The sequence below is a fragment of the Ranitomeya imitator genome, chromosome 3 (genome assembly GCF_032444005.1).
Source record: "Ranitomeya imitator isolate aRanImi1 chromosome 3, aRanImi1.pri, whole genome shotgun sequence".
Lineage (NCBI taxonomy): Eukaryota > Metazoa > Chordata > Amphibia > Anura > Dendrobatidae > Ranitomeya > Ranitomeya imitator.
In genome coordinates this window covers 753359287-753378946 of record NC_091284.1, presented here as the reverse complement: position 1 = coordinate 753378946, position 19660 = coordinate 753359287, and the positions used below count along the sequence as shown (strand labels likewise).

At 43.0% G+C, this 19660-nt stretch overlaps 1 protein-coding gene across 5 annotated transcripts in view; it reads right to left on the bottom strand.

Annotated features, from left to right (window-relative positions):
* Positions 1-19350, bottom strand: part of DCLK1 (doublecortin like kinase 1) — a 560719-nt gene extending 541369 nt beyond the window's left edge. Inside the window, exon 1 of one of the 5 annotated variants that reach the window (XM_069758966.1) lies at positions 19089-19350. The gene's annotated coding sequence lies outside the window, so the exon portion shown is untranslated. The remainder of the gene's footprint in view (positions 1-19088) is intronic. The other 4 variants (XM_069758968.1, XM_069758965.1, XM_069758971.1 and 1 more) reach the window with 4 other exon arrangements.
* Positions 19351-19660: the final 310 nt, after the last annotated feature.

Here is a 19660-nt window from a genome sequence, read left to right as displayed (position 1 = left end):
AGGATGTGGTGAGTGCTGCCTTTCATTTCTTCCACCACTACATAAGTTATGATAGTTTTCACATAAGAGCGGTGGTGGCATTTCACTGGTAGATTAATATGATCCCATTGTCTGGCCAGAAGGGAAATCATATTCAAAGTTATACAAATGTCAGACAAGTTCCTAAACTAATCACAAGCATTATACTGTAATTCCATGAATGGTTCTTCTTATGAGGATCACAATGAGGTAACGTTAATGAGGAGTAATGACACATAGTGTGGAGCTAGCAGTACAAAATAATTCCCTAGGTACAATGTATTATTTTATCAAATGAAATAAACTTCATTTGTATGCAAATTCTGTGAGAAGTACATTACACAGTCATTACTGATATAACATAATGACACTTTGTATGTTCTCCTTGTGTTTGCTTTAGTTTACTTTAACGTGGTCTAGTTTTTTGGATTCCAATCAGTTAAGATGTCGTATATACTGTATGTCTCCGGGTCCTCTTATAATTAGTCGGCCTGGCGTGATGAATGTGTGGCGTCATAGGCCTGCAAATTAAAAGAAGAGTCACAGATGCCGGGAAGTAGGAGGCAATTCTCAGATCTCCTGTCCTACGGCCATACAATGCTGACCTGGCCTCTAGTCCAGGTCCTGGGAATCTATCTACACCATCGCTAGTGATGATCTGGTGATCTACATCCTATGTTGAGAAATTTGGTGGTAACAGGAAACATGGCTAAGGGGACATTTATGGCACATCTATAGGATGGACCCCATGGCGCTGGCTTAGCAATATTTGGAGCTCCTATAGAAATAAATGGAAATCTTCTAAAATAAGGTTATTAAAGGGCAACAAGGTTTTTAGGCTCTGTCTCCCTGGACATAGCATTGGCTGGTTGCTTGGCTTTTCAAATAGTTTTCATGTCATTCCTCTAGGAAATCTAATCCATGAAAACTCATCAACTCATCAATAAATTGTTGGTTGATCTGGGAATTTAATCTAATTAACAGTCAGAAATTCGGATTTTAACAGAATGTTGTAACCTCACGTGGCTCTACTTTGTTTTTCCTTTGATCAATACAACTATAACTTTTGTAAGTTGAGATTGATTGTCCAGCAAATGTCCTTTGTAACTAATCAGCCATAACATTATAAAATCCTGCTGATTATTGTGTACATTCACCTCGTGGCACCAAACAGCTATAACTCGTCAAGTCCACTCCATAAGACCTCTAAAGAGTTCTTCAAACTGCCTTCAACCGAAAGGCATCTGCTTCTCTAGATCAGGTGGCCAGAATAAGCAACAGAAAAAGGTCGGAGGCAGTTCTCAGGGCTCCTGTATGACTACTGACCTGACCAATGAACCAGGACTTGTGTATTGATTGCCACCAACTCTAGTGCCCTGTGGTATCTGACACCAAGGTCCTCTGAGTCCTGTAAGTTGTGAGGTTTGGCCTTCATGGATTCTTCCTGCACATCTCACAGATGCTCAATTGGATTGAGTTCTGGGGAATTTAGAGGCCAAGTCAATAAATTTAACTCTTTGTCATGTCCCTCAAATCACTCTTGACCGATTTTTGATGATGTGATGCTCTGTGTGTTCTCACATATTTCTATCTTAGCATTAACCTTTTAACAATCTGTGCTCCTCCAGCTCTTCAGTCTGAGCAGACTAGGCAATCTACGCTAACTTTCACTTCCCATGTACATCAATGAGCCTTGGGCGCTCATGACACTATGAGTCCATTTGAACTACTTTTTCCTCATATTGTGACCAGGTATTGGTAAGAATGGCTGCTTTTTTACTGCACTGGTTTGTCCTTCCTAGGAACCCTTTTTGCGTGTACTGCATTAACCACAACATATTGGGAATACAGGTGCTTCTCACAAACTTAGAATATCATCACAAAGTTAATATATTTCAGTTCTTCAATACTAAAAGTGAAACTCATATATTACATACAGTCATTATAAACAGAGTGATGTATGTCAAGTGTTTATTTCTGTTAATGTTGAAGTTTATGACCTACATCCAATGAAAACCCAAAATCTCAGTAAATTAGAATACTTTATAACACCAGCTTGAAAAATAATTTTAAAATCCGAAATGTTGGCCTACTAAAATGTTTGTTCAGTAAATGCACTCAGTACTTGGTTGGGGCTTTCTTTGCATCAATTACTGCATCAATGCGGCGTGGCATGGAGGCGATCAGTCTGTGGTACTGCTGAGGTGTTATGGAAGCCCAGGTTGCTTTCATAGCAGCCTTCAGCTCGTCTGCATTGTTGGGTCTGGTGTCTCTCATCTTCCTCTTGACAATTCCCCATAGATTCTCTATGGGGTTAAGGTCAGGCGAGTTTGCTGGCCAATCAAGCACAGTGATACTGCTGTTTTTAAACCAGGTATTGGTACTTTGGCAGTGTGGACAGGTGCCAAGTCCTGCTGGAGAATGTAATTTCTATCTCCAAAAAGCTTGTCGGCAGAGGGAAGCATGAAGTGTTCTAAAATTTCCTGGTAGACGGCTGCGCTGACTTTGGTCTTGAAAAAACACAGTGGACCTACACCAGCAGATGACATGGCTCCCCAAACTATCACTGATTGTGGAAACTTCACACTAGACCTCAAGCTGCTTGGATTGTGGCCTCTCCGCTTTTCCTCCAGACTCTGGGACCTTGATTTCTAAATGAAATGCAAAATTTACATTTATCTGAAAACAACACCTTGGACCACTGAGCAACAGTCCAATTCTTTTTCTCCTTGGCCCAGGTAAGACGCTTCTGGCGTTGTCTATTGGTCATGAGTGGCTTGACACAAGGAATGCGACACTTGTAGCCCATGTCCTGGATACATCTGTGTGTGGTGGCTCTTAAAGCAATGACTCCAGCAGCAATACACTCAAATCCAAATTTTTGAATGGCCTTTTCTTAACAATCAATTCAAGGCTGCGGTTACCCCGATTTCTTGTGCACCTTTTTCTACCACACTTTTTCCTTCTACTCAACTTTCCATTAATATGCTTGGATACATCACTCTGAACAGCCAGCTTCTTTAGCAATGACCTTGTGTGGCTGACCCTCCTTGTGGAGTGTGTCAATGACTGCCTTCTGGACATCTGTCAAGTCAGCAGTCTTCCCCATGATTGTGGAGCCTTTATAGATGCTTGGGAAGCCTTTGCAGATGTTTTTTTTTAATAATTATTCTAATTTACTGAGATAATGACTTTTGGGTTTTCATTGGCTATAGTCATCAACATTAACAGAAATAAACACGTGAAATAGATCACTCTGTTTGTAATGACGCTATATAAATATATGAGTTTCACTTTTTGTATTGAAGAACTGAAATAAATTAACTTTTTGCTGATATTCTAATTTAGTAAGAAGCACCTGTACCTGATGAGATACGTTGTTTTGCAGATAAAGCATGTCTAAAGAGTCTAACAATCCATAAACCATGTAAGGGAACCTCTGGTTGTGGCTTGTCATTTATTTCAGATGGAAATGCAGAGGATTAGTCCTATTGGGTGACAATCAGGCTAATCCTCTTGTGCAGATCCACAGCAGTGCTACAACAAAAATCCAAGTACATAGCTTCCAATTTCTGACATGGAAATATACAACGGTCTTCAGTCGGCCATTTTAAAGTATCGTCATAAAGACAGATCGGAAGAAAAGAGGCTATAATAAATACACTATATGGATAAAAATATTGGATACAAATCTTAATCATTGAATTCAGATTTCTCCTTCAGTCCCAATGACCCTGGTGTATAACATCTGGCTCTGCGTCGTACCACGTCTGCCTTTACTAACATTTGTGAACGGTGCATAGCCTCTGCGGCGGTGGTCGGCGTACGGCTCTGCTCCATTAGGGCGTTAGGACCCAGTACGAGGTTTGCTGTGACGTTGCAGTGGGCTTCATACAGTCTGATCAGAATGTTAAACTAAGAACCTCATGTTCAGTTATATATATTTTTGCCTAGCGGCATTAGATCATTGTATGATTTTTGGAGGTGCTGTCCACTCTCTTTTTTTGAGCATATTGCATGTTCTGTTTTCTTCGGATGTGCACTCCTCCTATTTGGCACAGGTGATTTTAATTAGCAGTAGACTGTAAAGTAAGGGGTCCAGCCCATTTTTGCTCTCACTGAATAGCTGGAGGAAGGTGAGTCTCAGTGCTCCTTTCATTTGTTGTGGGTGCTGTGTGGCGGCCGTTGTTGATGTGGTTTTGTGCTGGTGGGGTGACACGGTCTGGAGTCATGGGGACTCTGTCTTGCAGCAATGGGTGCTGTGGGGCACCGGGCCGTCTGCCTTGCTGGTGTATTGCCGCTGTGGCAATGGTCTGCGCACGGCTCCGCTCCGTTAGGACCCACTACAAGGTTTGCTGTGACGTGGCAGTGAGATTCATAATGTCTGATCAGAATGGTAAACTAAGAACCTCATGTTTAGTTATATATTTTTGCCTAGCGGCATTAGACCATTGTATAATTTTTGGAGGTGCGGTCCATGCTCTTTTTCTCTCTTTTTTTCAACATATCGGCTCATTATAAAGAACTCACCGATACCACAGTGCTACTGTTATAGGACGTCACAAATCTAACAAGTCAGTACATCAAATGTCTTCTCTCCTAAATCTTTCACCATCACCTGTGAGTGGTATTATGGAGAAGTGGAAGCATTTAGCATCTCAGCCACAAAGTTGAGACCACTTGGAGCATAGTGCGATCGCCGAGTACTGAGGCGCATAGGGCATAGTCACCAAGCTGTGCTGACAAAAGCTTCATGGCATTGATTTCCATAGCTGAGCAACTGCAAGTGAGCCTTACATGACCAAGAACAATACCAAGCATTGAATGAAGTGGTGTAAAGCAGCCACCACTGGAACAATGTAAACGTGTTCTGTGGCGTAACAAATCACGCCTCTGTATCTGACATCTAGTGGAAGAGTCTGTGTTTGGAGAATGGCAGAAAAACATTACCTTCCTGACTGCATTGTGCCAACTGAAAAGCTTGTTTTTCAAGGGTCTGCCTAGGTCTCTTAGGTCCAGTGAAAAGAAATCTTAATTCTTCAACACAAGACAATATGGACAATTGTAGATTTCAGCTTTGCGAGAAGAGTTTGGGCAAGGCCATTTTCTGCTGTCCATGACTGTGCACCAGTGCATAAAGTAAGGTCCATAAAGACATAGTTGGGGGAGATTGGTTTGGAACATGACAGGTCCCACAGAACCCTGACCCATCTAACATCTTTGGAATGGACTAGGGGAGTGATTCTGAATCTGGCCCTCTCCACCAAAATCAGTGTTCGACCTCACAAATTCTCGTCTAGATGAATAGGCAGAAATTTCCACAGACACCTCCACAATTTTGTAGAAAACGTTCAGAAAGGATGGAAGCTGTTGTAGCTGCAAATAAGAGACTAGCTCCATATTAATGCAATTGTCAATGGATTTAGAGTGGGGTGACATAAAATCTTCTATAGGTGTAATATGGAGGTTTCGTGATTCTTTAGTCTATTTAGTGTATATAAAGCAAATTGATCTGCTATTCAGTGTCAGTAAGCAGAGAGCATTTCACATGAGCTGTGTAATGTCTACCACTGTTGTGCTAACTCAGGAACAGGAGAAATCTCTGTTTTATGCCCCACATACACACTAGATATTTGTCGGCCAAACGATGGTTCGGCCCAGGTTTGAACTGGCCAACAGAACAGGAGAATCCTCCGGTGGACCATGTGTAATAGTGGGCCACCGCCCTCTTATATAAGTAGCACTTAGCACTATATACTTGAATCATTATGTTCAGACAAAGGCGGCATCTTATTCATTTACTAATCTACTCAGCTCATTGTTATATAAGTTTGTGATTGAAGATAATGTCACATTTGCATGAAGCTGAAACGCAGGGCCCTGGAGTTGGATACTGGTGGGCCCTTGGCTCCCCAGTCCAAAACTGGTTCGGCTGATTATTCAGCTGGCAACTATCTTCCCGAACTCTCACATATTACGCAGGAGAGCTCCTGTAATCTCTATGAGAAAGTATCTGGCAGACATCTCTGGTGGTGACTTATCTCTTAAAAAAACTAAAGAATCGGCAGTCTGAAATCGGACATAACGGTTCCTCATCTCCCCTGACCTCATCTGTTGAGGGTTAGTTGTACAGCCCCCATAGACGTTAGACTGCTCGGCTACACCTGTCCATATCGGTGGGTTTTGTCCAAATTAGTGTAATGTTTATGGGGGTCTTAACCCTCAGGCAGTGCTAACTACAAACAGGTTTCCCCTGAGTTCATAGGCCCGAGAGGATGTGTTCAGCTGCCCTTCTCATCTTCAAGAGAAGGGAGTCAATGATGTGAATATACACCGGCAGGGGGTCCCAGTTTAATAACAGCAGTGGAGCCCTCTCAATTACTATGTACGGGCCTCTGAGAAAATCCTATATGTATATTTTATACATAGAACATGGCTTCTGTCCACTACAACAGATCACCATCAGACTAAACTGTAAAACAATATCGTCAGACATGTAAGTCTAGCCATGAAATTAGATATGTAATGATAAGAGAATCCATGTCACAGAGGCATACGTAGGCCTGGCAGCCATGATATTAGATATGTAATAATAAGAGAATCCACGTCACAGAGGCATTCGTAGGCCTGGCAGCCATGATATTAGATAAGTAATGATAAGAGGATTCATGTCACAGAGGCATACGTAGGCCTGGCAGCCATGATATTAGATATGTAATAATAAGAGAATCCAGGTCACAGAGGCATACGTAGGTCTGGCAGCTATGATATTAGCTATGTAATGATAAGAGGATCCATGTCACAGAGGCATACGTAGGCCTGGCAGCCATGATATTAGATATGTAATGATAAGAGGATCCATGTCACCGAGGCATGCGTAGGCCGGGCAGCCATGATATTAGATAAGTAATGATAAGAGAATACATGTCACAGAGGCATACATAGGCCTGGCAGCCATGATATTAGATATGTAATAATAAGAGAATCCATGTCACAGAGGCATTTGTAGGCCTGGCAGCCATGATATTAGATATGTAATGATAAGAGGATCCATGTCACAGAGGCATGCGTAGGCCTGGCAGCCATGATATTAGATATGTAATAAGAGGATCCATGCCACTGAGGCATTCGTAGGCCTGGCAGCCATGATATTAGATATGTAATGATAAGAGGATCCATGTCACAGAGGCATACGTAGGCCTGGCAGCCATGATATTAGATATGTAATGAGAAGAGGATCCATGTCACAGAGGCATACGTAGGCCTGGCAGCCATGATATTAGATATGTAATGATAAGAGGATCCATGTCACAGAGGCATACGTAGGCCTGGCAGCCATGATATTAGATATGTAATGATAAGAGGATCCATGTTATGGCTGGCAATCAGGCAACACAGCGTGCAGTAATCAGCGCACATACAGAGATCTGGCAATAACCAAAAACAATAGGACGAGCTCTGAGACGTGGAATCTCTGTAGACTGCAGTACCTGATCTATCCTCACACAACTATAAGCAGCAGTGGATTGCGCCTATCACTACCTATGCAACTCGGCACTGCCTGAGGAGCTGACTAGCCTGAAGATAGAAATACAAGCCTGACTTACCTCAGAGAAATACCCCAAAGGAATAGGCAGCCCCCCACATATAATGACTGTTAGCAAGATGAAAAGACAAACGTAGGAATGAAATAGATTCAGCAAAGTGAGGCCCGATATTCTAGACAGAGCGAGGATAGCAAAGAGAACTATGCAGTCTACAAAAAACCCTAAAACGAAAACCACGCAAAGGGGCAAAAAGACCCACCGTGCCGAACTAACAGCACGGCGGTGCACCCCTTTGCTTCTCAGAGCTTCCAGCAAAAGTTAATAGCAAGCTGGACAGAAAAAACAGAAAACAAACTAGAAGCACTTATCTAGCAGAGCAGCAGGCCCAAGGAAAGATGCAGTAGCTCAGATCCAACACTGGAACATTGACAAGGAGCAAGGAAGACAGACTCAGGTGGAGCTAAATAGCAAGGCAGCCAACGAGCTCACCAAAACACCTGAGGGAGGAAGCCCAGAGACTGCAATACCACTTGTGACCACAGAAGTGAACTCAGCCACAGAATTCACAACAGTACCCCCCCCTTGAGGAGGGGTCACCGAACCCTCACCAGAACCCCCAGGCCGACCAGGATGAGCCACATGAAAGGCACGAACAAGATCTGGGGCATGGACATCAGAGGCAAAAACCCAAGAATTATCTTCCTGAGCATAACCCTTCCATTTGACCAGATACTGGAGTTTCCGTCTAGAGACACGAGAATCCAAAATCTTCTCCACAATATACTCCAATTCCCCCTCCACCAAAACAGGGGCAGGAGGCTCCACAGATGGAACCATAGGTGCCACGTATCTCCTCAACAACGACCTATGGAATACATTATGTATGGAAAAGGAGTCTGGGAGGGTCAGACGAAAAGACACCGGATTGAGAATCTCAGAAATCCTATACGGACCAATAAAACGAGGTTTAAATTTAGGAGAGGAAACCTTCATAGGTATATGACGAGAAGATAACCAAACCAGATCCCCAACACGAAGTTGGAGTCCCACACGGCGTCTGCGATTAGCAAAAAGCTGAGCCTTCTCCTGGGACAAGGTCAAATTGTCCACTACCTGAGTCCAGATCTGCTGCAACCTGTCCACCACATAATCCACACCAGGACAGTCCGAAGACTCAACCTGTCCTGAAGAGAAACGAGGATGGAACCCAGAATTGCAGAAAAATGGAGAGACCAAGGTAGCCGAGCTGGCCCGATTATTAAGGGCGAACTCAGCCAACGGCAAAAATGACACCCAATCATCCTGGTCAGCGGAAACAAAACATCTCAGATATGTTTCCAAGGTCTGATTGGTTCGTTCGGTCTGGCCATTAGTCTGAGGATGGAAGGCCGAGGAAAAAGATAGGTCAATGCCCATCCTACCACAAAAGGCTCGCCAGAACCTCGAGACAAACTGGGAACCTCTGTCAGAAACAATATTCTCAGGAATGCCATGTAAACGAACCACATGCTGGAAGAACAAAGGCACCAAATCAGAGGAGGAAGGCAATTTAACCAAGGGCACCAGATGGACCATTTTAGAAAAGCGATCACAGACCACCCAAATGACCGACATTTTTTGAGAAACGGGAAGGTCAGAAATGAAATCCATCGAAATATGTGTCCAAGGCCTCTTCGGGACCGGCAAGGGCAAAAGCAACCCACTGGCACGTGAACAGCAGGGCTTAGCCCTAGCACAAATTCCACAGGACTGCACAAAAGCACGCACATCCCGTGACAGAGATGGCCACCAGAAGGATCTAGCAACCAACTCCCTGGTACCAAAGATTCCTGGATGACCGGCCAGCACCGAACAATGAAGTTCAGAGATAACTTTACTAGTCCACCTATCAGGGACGAACAGTTTCTCGGCCGGACAACGATCAGGTTTATTAGCCTGAAATTTCTGCAACACTCTCCGCAAATCAGGGGAGATGGCAGACACAATGACTCCTTCCTTGAGGATACTCGCCGGCTCAGATAACCCCGGAGAGTCGGGCACAAAACTCCTAGACAGAGCATCCGCCTTCACATTTTTAGAGCCCGGAAGGTATGAAATCACAAAATCAAAACGAGCAAAAAATAACGACCAACGGGCCTGTCTAGGATTCAAGCGCTTGGCAGACTCAAGATAAGTAAGGTTCTTATGATCAGTCAAAACCACCACGCGATGCTTAGCACCCTCAAGCCAATGACGCCACTCCTCGAATGCCCACTTCATGGCCAGCAACTCTCGGTTGCCCACATCATAATTACGCTCAGCAGCAGAAAATTTCCTGGAAAAGAAAGCACATGGTTTGAACACTGAGCAACCAGAACCTCTCTGTGACAAAACCGCCCCTGCACCAATCTCAGAAGCATCAACCTCGACCTGGAACGGAAGAGAAACATCAGGTTGACACAACACAGGGGCACAGCAAAAACGACGCTTCAACTCCTGAAAAGCTTCCACGGCAGCAGAAGACCAATTAACCAAATCAGCACCCTTCTTGGTCAAATCGGTCAATGGTCTGGCAATGCTAGAAAAATTACAGATGAAGCGACGATAAAAATTAGCAAAGCCCAGGAATTTCTGCAGACTTTTTAGAGATGTCGGCTGAGTCCAATCCTGGATGGCCTGAACCTTAACCGGATCCATCTCGATAGTAGAAGGGGAAAAGATGAACCCCAAAAATGAAACTTTCTGCACACCGAAGAGACACTTTGATCCCTTCACGAACAAGGAATTAGCACGCAGTACCTGGAAAACCATTCTGACTTGCTTCACATGAGACTCCCAATCATCTGAGAAGATCAAAATGTCATCCAAGTAAACAATCAAGAATTTATCCAGATACTCACGGAAAATGTCATGCATAAAAGACTGAAAAACAGATGGAGCATTGGCAAGTCCGAACGGCATCACCAGATACTCAAAATGACCCTCGGGCGTATTAAATGCCGTTTTCCATTCATCTCCCTGCCTGATTCTCACCAGATTATACGCACCACGAAGATCAATCTTAGTAAACCAACTAGCCCCCTTAATCCGAGCAAACAAGTCAGAAATCAATGGCAAGGGATACTGAAACTTAACAGTGATCTTATTAAGAAGGCGGTAATCAATACACGGTCTTAGCGAACCATCCTTCTTGGCTACAAAAAAGAACCCTGCTCCCAATGGTGACGACGATGGGCGAATATGTCCCTTCTCCAGGGACTCCTTCACATAACTGCGCATAGCGGTGTGTTCAGGTACGGACAAATTAAATAAACGACCCTTAGGGAATTTACTACCAGGAATCAAATCGATAGCACAATCACAATTCCTATGCGGAGGTAGGGCATCAGACTTGGACTCTTCAAATACATCCTGAAAGTCCGACAAGAACTCTGGGATGTCAGAAGGAATGGATGACGAAATAGACAAAAATGGAACATCACCATGTACTCCCTGACAACCCCAGCTGGTTACCGACATAGAGTTCCAATCCAATACTGGATTATGGGTTTGTAGCCATGGCAACCCCAACACGACCACATCATGCAAATTATGCAGTACCAAAAAGCGAATAACTTCCTGATGTGCAGGAGCCATGCACATGGTCAGCTGGGCCCAGTACTGAGGCTTATTCTTGGCCAAAGGTGTAGCATCAATTCCTCTCAACGGAATAGGACACCGCAAAGGCTCCAAGAAAAATCCACAACGTTTAGCATAATCCAAATCCATCAGATTCAGGGCAGCGCCTGAATCCACAAACGCCATGACAGAATATGATGACAAAGAGCACATTAAGGTAATGGACAAAAGGAATTTGGACTGTACAGTACCAATAACGGCAGAGCTATCGAACCGCCTAGTGCGTTTAGGACAATTAGAAATAGCATGAGTAGAATCACCACAATAGAAACACAGTCTGTTCAGACGTCTGTGTTCGTGCCGTTCTACTTTAGTCATAGTCCTGTCGCACTGCATAGGCTCAGGCTTACTCTCAGACAATACCGCCAGATGGTGCACAGATTTACGCTCGCGCAAGCGACGACCGATCTGAATGGCCAAGGACATAGACTCATTCAAACCAGCAGGCATAGGAAATCCCACCATTACATCCTTAAGAGCTTCAGAGAGACCCTTTCTGAACAAAGCCGCTAGTGCAGATTCATTCCACAGAGTGAGTACTGACCATTTCCTAAATTTCTGACAATATACTTCTACATCATCCTGACCCTGGCATAAAGCCAGCAGATTTTTCTCAGCTTGATCCACTGAATTAGGCTCATCGTAAAGCAATCCCAGCGCCTGGAAAAATGCATCAACATTACTCAATGCAGAATCTCCTGGTGCAAGAGAAAACGCCCAGTCCTGTGGGTCGCCGCGCAAAAAAGAAATAATAATCAAAACCTGTTGAATAGGATTACCAGAAGAATGAGGTTTCAAGGCCAAAAATAGCTTACAATTATTTCTGAAGCTCAGGAACTTAGTTCTGTCACCAAAAAACAAATCAGGAATCGGAATTCTTGGTTCTAGCATCGATTTCTGATCAATAGTATCTTGAATCTTTTGTACATTTACAACGAGATTATCCATTGAGGAGCACAGAGCCTGAATATCCATGTCCACAGCTGTGTCCTGAAGCACTCTAATGTCTAGGGGAAAAAAAAGACTGAAGACAGAGCTAAGAAAAAAAAATGATGTCAGGATTTATTTTTTCCCTCTATTGGAAATCATTGAAGGGCTCCTTGTACTGTTGAGGCTGGCAATCAGGCAACACAGCGTGCAGTAATCAGCGCACATACAGAGATCTGGCAATAACCAAAAACAATAGGACGAGCTCTGAGACGTGGAATCTCTGTAGACTGCAGTACCTGATCTATCCTCACACAACTATAAGCAGCAGTGGATTGCGCCTATCAACTACCTATGCAACTCGGCACTGCCTGAGGAGCTGACTAGCCTGAAGATAGAAATACAAGCCTGACTTACCTCAGAGAAATACCCCAAAGGAATAGGCAGCCCCCCACATATAATGACTGTTAGCAAGATGAAAAGACAAACGTAGGAATGAAATAGATTCAGCAAAGTGAGGCCCGATATTCTAGACAGAGCGAGGATAGCAAAGAGAACTATGCAGTCTACAAAAAACCCTAAAACGAAAACCACGCAAAGGGGCAAAAAGACCCACCGTGCCGAACTAACAGCACGGCGGTGCACCCCTTTGCTTCTCAGAGCTTCCAGCAAAAGTTAATAGCAAGCTGGACAGAAAAAACAGAAAACAAACTAGAAGCACTTATCTAGCAGAGCAGCAGGCCCAAGGAAAGATGCAGTAGCTCAGATCCAACACTGGAACATTGACAAGGAGCAAGGAAGACAGACTCAGGTGGAGCTATATAGCAAGGCAGCCAACGAGCTCACCAAAACACCTGAGGGAGGAAGCCCAGAGACTGCAATACCACTTGTGACCACAGAAGTGAACTCAGCCACAGAATTCACAACAGATCCATGTCACAGAGGCATTCGTAGGCCTGGCAGCCATGATATTAAATATGTAATGATAAGAGAATCCATGTCACAGAGGCATACGTAGGCCTGGCAGCCATGATATTAGATATGTAATGATAAGAGGATCCATGTCACAGAGGCATACGTAGGCCTGGCAGCCATGATATTAGATATGTAATAAGAGGATCCATGTCACAGAGGCATACGTAGGCCTGGCAGCCATGATATTAGATATGTAATGATAAGAGGATCCATGTCACAGAGGCATACGTAGGCCTGGCAGCCATGATATTAGATATGTAATGATAAGAGGATCCATGTCACAGAGGCATTCGTAGGCCTGGCAGCCATGATATTAAATATGTAATGATAAGAGAATCCATGTCACAGAGGCATACGTAGGCCTGGCAGCCATGATATTAGATATGTAATGATAAGAGGATCCATGTCACAGAGGCATACGTAGGCCTGGCAGCCATGATATTAGATATGTAATGATAAGAGGATCCATGTCACAGAGGCATACGTAGGCCTGGCAGCCATGATATTAGATATGTAATGATAAGAGGATCCATGTCACAGAGGCATACGTAGGCCTGGCAGCCATGATATTAGATATGTAATGATGAGATGATCCATGTCACAGAGGCATACGTAGGCCTGGCAGCCATGATATTAGATATGTAATAATAAGAGGATCCATGTCACAGAGGCATTCGTAGGCCTGGCAGCCATGATATTAGATATGTAATAGGAGGATCCATGTCACAGAAGCATACGTAGGCCTGGCAGCCATGATATTAAATATGTAATGATAAGAGGATCCATGTCACAGAGGTATACGTAGGCCTGGCAGCCATGATATTAGATATGTAATAATAAGAGGATCCATGTCACAGAGGCATACATAGGCCTGGCAGCCATACAGTGTCTGCTCACTGGCTCCAAGGACCAGATGCCAGATCATTTTTCTAGTTCATTTAGTCTGATCAGACCATTACAATACTGTAGACACAGTCTGGATACTTAGCACTGCAGACATAGAGAAAATTCCTGAAAAAATCCCTCCTATGTGAAAAAAAGGGAAAAAAAATCACATTCCACAAAGTCCTCATGAACCGCGGATCTACAGGGAAAGAGGGACTGGCGGGATTTCCCATTTAGAACAATATTAGTGTCATGTATCTCACCCTACTGATTGATTTCCAATAGAGAACACACATTTATCGATAGATTCTACCTTCTAATTACGGTAACTTTCAATTTGTAGAAGAATCTAACATGTAAAACTGGAAAAGCCTATGCTAACCAGTGGGAAACCATCAGTGCTGTATACTGCCATACTGCCTATATATATACACATCGTATCCTATGGATAGCAGAGGAATCCCGCTAGAATATGAGGTGCTATCATATCGCATCCACTGAGAGGAATACATGGCAGGAGGCGACACACACGGTAAGACATGTGTCTGGTTCTGGTGTCCCCAGGGTGCAGCACCTGCCCTGCGCTCGCTCTTCTTCCGCCATACAATGTGCTGACCATGCGGTATATACAGGGGACGCCCCGGATCCTCAGTGACTACGGTATAAATGACATTCTCTTTATTCCCACATTGCAGGGATCCTCAGACACATGAATTACTCCCATCCAAAGTGCAGGGAAATGAATGAGACGGACAACTCCCTTCTGCCAAGTACCATGCGTTCCTCCCGCCACTTCATCTGCTGCAATCCAGGGCACGGATACCTAAGCCATGTGCCATGTAGAAGCAGTAATATTTTATTAATCAATACGTCTCCTGCACGGATCTCACATTTACATGTCAGGCGCGGAGGAATAAGATGGTGAGCTCACCCTCTCCAGGCTGATGATGATTGAACGCCACTTGAAGCATTTTAGGATGCCTGGAAGAACTGTATTTCTTTGTCTAATCAGTATTCTGCAGCAAGGGAGTATAATTAACCCTTATGTTTCTCAAGGCATGATCACTTCCTCCAGGTCCCTTCTGCAATATAAGCCATTTTTTCTCCAAAATGCAAATTTGGGCTCAATGCGGAGGACTATAGATGGAACCGCTACATAAGTTTTGCAGCATAATGAAGTGCACCCCCTCCCATTCCCCAGTATATGAAGATGGCAGTCTGTACAACTATTGTCTGTCCTGTCCATCCATAGACAATTACTAAGGCATCAGAGCCAATTATCTCATGGGGAGGAGGGGGATGTATAGGATGAACCTGCATCTTGTATGCATTGTCACCGTGCTGGGGGCCACGTATGGTGCATCTGTCAGCATCAATCACAGCACAAAATCCAGGCCACTCCAATAACACAGAAATATATATATATAAATACACAGTACTATTCCATATAGGATTAACCATCGAGGCGCTGTCACTTTTTGGAAAGGTTAGAAGAGCATATGCAGAGGCCAATCCTATGCTATATACAGTATATAGAGGCCAATCCTATGCTATATACAGTATATAGAGGCCAATCCTATGCTATATACTGTGTATAGAGGCCAATCCAATGCTATATACAGTATATAGAGGCCAATCCTATGCTATATACAGTGTATAGAGGCCAATCCTATGCTATATACAGTGTATAGAGGCCAATCCTATGCTATATACAGTATATAGAGGCCAATCCTATGCTATTTACTGTGTACAGAGGCCAATCCTATGCTATTTACCGTGTACAGAGGCCAATCCTATGTTATATACAGTATATAGAGGCCAATCCTATGCTATATACAGTATATAGAGGCCAATCCTATGCTATATACAGTATATAGAGGCCAATCCTATGCTATATACTGTGTATAGAGGCCAATCCAATGCTATATACAGTATATAGAGGCCAATCCTATGCTATATACAGTGTATAGAGGCCAATCCTATGCTATATACAGTGTATAGAGGCCAATCCTATGCTATATACAGTATATAGAGGCCAATCCTATGGTATATACAGTATATAGAGGCCAATCCTATGCTATTTACTGTGTACAGAGGCCAATCCTATGCTATTTACCGTGTACAGAGGCCAATCCTATGTTATATACAGTATATAGAGGCCAATCCTATGCTATATACAGTATATAGAGGCCAATCCTATGCTATATACAGTGTATAGAGGCCAATCCTATGCTATATACAGTATATAGAGGCCAATCCTATGCTATATACAGTGTATAGAGGCCAATCCTATGCTATATACAGTATATAGAGGCCAATCCTATGTTATATACAGTATATAGAGGCCAATCCTATGCTATATACTGTGTATAGAGGCCAATCCTATGCTATATACAGTATATAGAGGCCAATCCTATGTTATATACAGTATATAGAGGCCAATCCTATGCTATATACAGTATATAGAGGCCAATCCTATGTTATATACAGTATATAGAGGCCAATCCTATGCTATATACAGTGTATAGAGGCCAATCCTATGGTATATACAGTATATAGAGGCCAATCCTATGCTATATACAGTGTATAGAGGCCAATCCTATGCTATATACAGTGTATAGAGGCCAATCCTATGCTATATACAGTGTATAGAGGCCAATCCTATGCTATATACAGTATATAGAGGCCAATCCTATGCTATATACAGTGTATAGAGGCCAATCCTATGCTATATACAGTATATAGAGGCCAATCCTATGTTATATACAGTATATAGAGGCCAATCCTATGCTATATACAGTATATAGAGGCCAATCCTATGCTATATACAGTGTATAGAGGCCAATCCTATGCTATATACAGTATATAGAGGCCAATCCTATGCTATATACAGTGTATAGAGGCCAATCCTATGCTATATACAGTATATAGAGGCCAATCCTATGTTATATACAGTATATAGAGGCCAATCCTATGCTATATACTGTGTATAGAGGCCAATCCTATGCTATATACAGTATATAGAGGCCAATCCTATGCTATTTACCGTGTACAGAGGCCAATCCTATGTTATATACAGTATATAGAGGCCAATCCTATGCTATATACAGTATATAGAGGCCAATCCTATGCTATATACAGTATATAGAGGCCAATCCTATGCTATATACTGTGTATAGAGGCCAATCCAATGCTATATACAGTATATAGAGGCCAATCCTATGCTATATACAGTGTATAGAGGCCAATCCTATGCTATATACAGTGTATAGAGGCCAATCCTATGCTATATACAGTATATAGAGGCCAATCCTATGGTATATACAGTATATAGAGGCCAATCCTATGCTATTTACTGTGTACAGAGGCCAATCCTATGCTATTTACCGTGTACAGAGGCCAATCCTATGTTATATACAGTATATAGAGGCCAATCCTATGCTATATACAGTATATAGAGGCCAATCCTATGCTATATACAGTGTATAGAGGCCAATCCTATGCTATATACAGTATATAGAGGCCAATCCTATGCTATATACAGTGTATAGAGGCCAATCCTATGCTATATACAGTATATAGAGGCCAATCCTATGTTATATACAGTATATAGAGGCCAATCCTATGCTATATACTGTGTATAGAGGCCAATCCTATGCTATATACAGTATATAGAGGCCAATCCTATGTTATATACAGTATATAGAGGCCAATCCTATGCTATATACAGTATATAGAGGCCAATCCTATGTTATATACAGTATATAGAGGCCAATCCTATGCTATATACAGTGTATAGAGGCCAATCCTATGGTATATACAGTATATAGAGGCCAATCCTATGCTATATACAGTGTATAGAGGCCAATCCTATGCTATATACAGTGTATAGAGGCCAATCCTATGCTATATACAGTGTATAGAGGCCAATCCTATGCTATATACAGTATATAGAGGCCAATCCTATGCTATATACAGTGTATAGAGGCCAATCCTATGCTATATACAGTATATAGAGGCCAATCCTATGTTATATACAGTATATAGAGGCCAATCCTATGCTATTTACTGTGTACAGAGGCCAATCCTATGCTATATACAGTATATAGAGGCCAATCCTATGCTATTTACTGTGTACAGAGGCCAATCCTATGGTATATACAGTATATAGAGGCCAATCCTATGCTATATACTGTGTATAGAGGCCAATCCTATGCTATATACAGTATATAGAGGCCAATCCTATGCTATATACAGTATATAGAGGCCAATCCTATGCTATATACAGTGTATAGAGGCCAATCCTATGCTATATACTGTGTATAGAGGCCAATCCAATGCTATATACTGTGTATAGAGGCCAATCCTATGCTATATACAGTGTATAGAGGCCAATCCTATGCTATATACAGTATATAGAGGCCAATCCTATGCTATATACAGTATATAGAGGCCAATCCTATGCTATATACAGTATATAGAGGCCAATCCTATGCTATATACAGTGTATAGAGGCCAATCCTATGCTATATACTGTGTATAGAGGCCAATCCAATGCTATATACAGTATATAGAGGCCAATCCTATGCTATATACAGTGTATAGAGGCCAATCCTATGCTATATACAGTGTATAGAGGCCAATCCTATGCTATATACAGTATATAGAGGCCAATCCTATGCTATATATAGTATATAGAGGCCAATCCTATGCTATATACAGTGTATGGAGGCCAATCCTATGCTATATACAGTATGTAGAGAGAGCGACATATATAATGTGCAATTCTGTATAGGAGGAACCTGCATCGTCCATGCAATTTAATTACAGGGGATATTTATACATATAATAGTAACATCTATATGTGACAGACAGACAGCTATTCCTCATAGTCTTGCTGCAACACATTGCCAGGCTTGCAGAATTGCAGGGAAAGCTCAGTGCCTCCAGATGTAATGAGTTGCTCTGTGCCCATCTCCCTGTCACCAGCTTGCTGCAGGGCACAGGCGATGAGAGCATTACAGCATTACCTAATCCATGGCAGCACAATGAATGGGTGATGGCAGTGCAGGCACTTACCTTGTCTGCTACTGCTGCTGGGTGAGAGGAGGGCACAGGCAGTGAGGGTGTCCTGCAGGGTATTGTGCCGGCACAGACAGGCTGGGGGTCTTTGTTATGGAGGTGCTGGCCCCTGACTGACTCTGACTGCTGAGGTGCTGAGTCTGGGCTGCAGCTGCTTTCCTTCTGCTGTTATTGCAGTGATTTGCATTAGCCCGGCCCTCATTGGGATGCTGCTCTCCTCCTCACACCAGCAGCATCCAGCAGCCATCCTGCCCACCACATATGTGCTGCTGCCCGGCCTGTGCCCGCAGGGGATTGTCAGCAGTGGTCAGGGCACAACCTCAGCGCCCAGTACTGCCCTGCACATGAGGCATCAGCGGCTGCACAAGGAGCCTGAGGGACAGGGCAGTACAGACAAGGCACTGGTCTCAGGAAACCCCAGGAATGGGCTTTGTAATGTACAGAGGGATAGATAGATAGATAGATAGATAGATAGATAGATAGATAGATAGATAGATAGATAGATAGATAGATAGATAGATAGATAGATATTAGATAGATAGATATATTATATAGATAGATAGATAGAT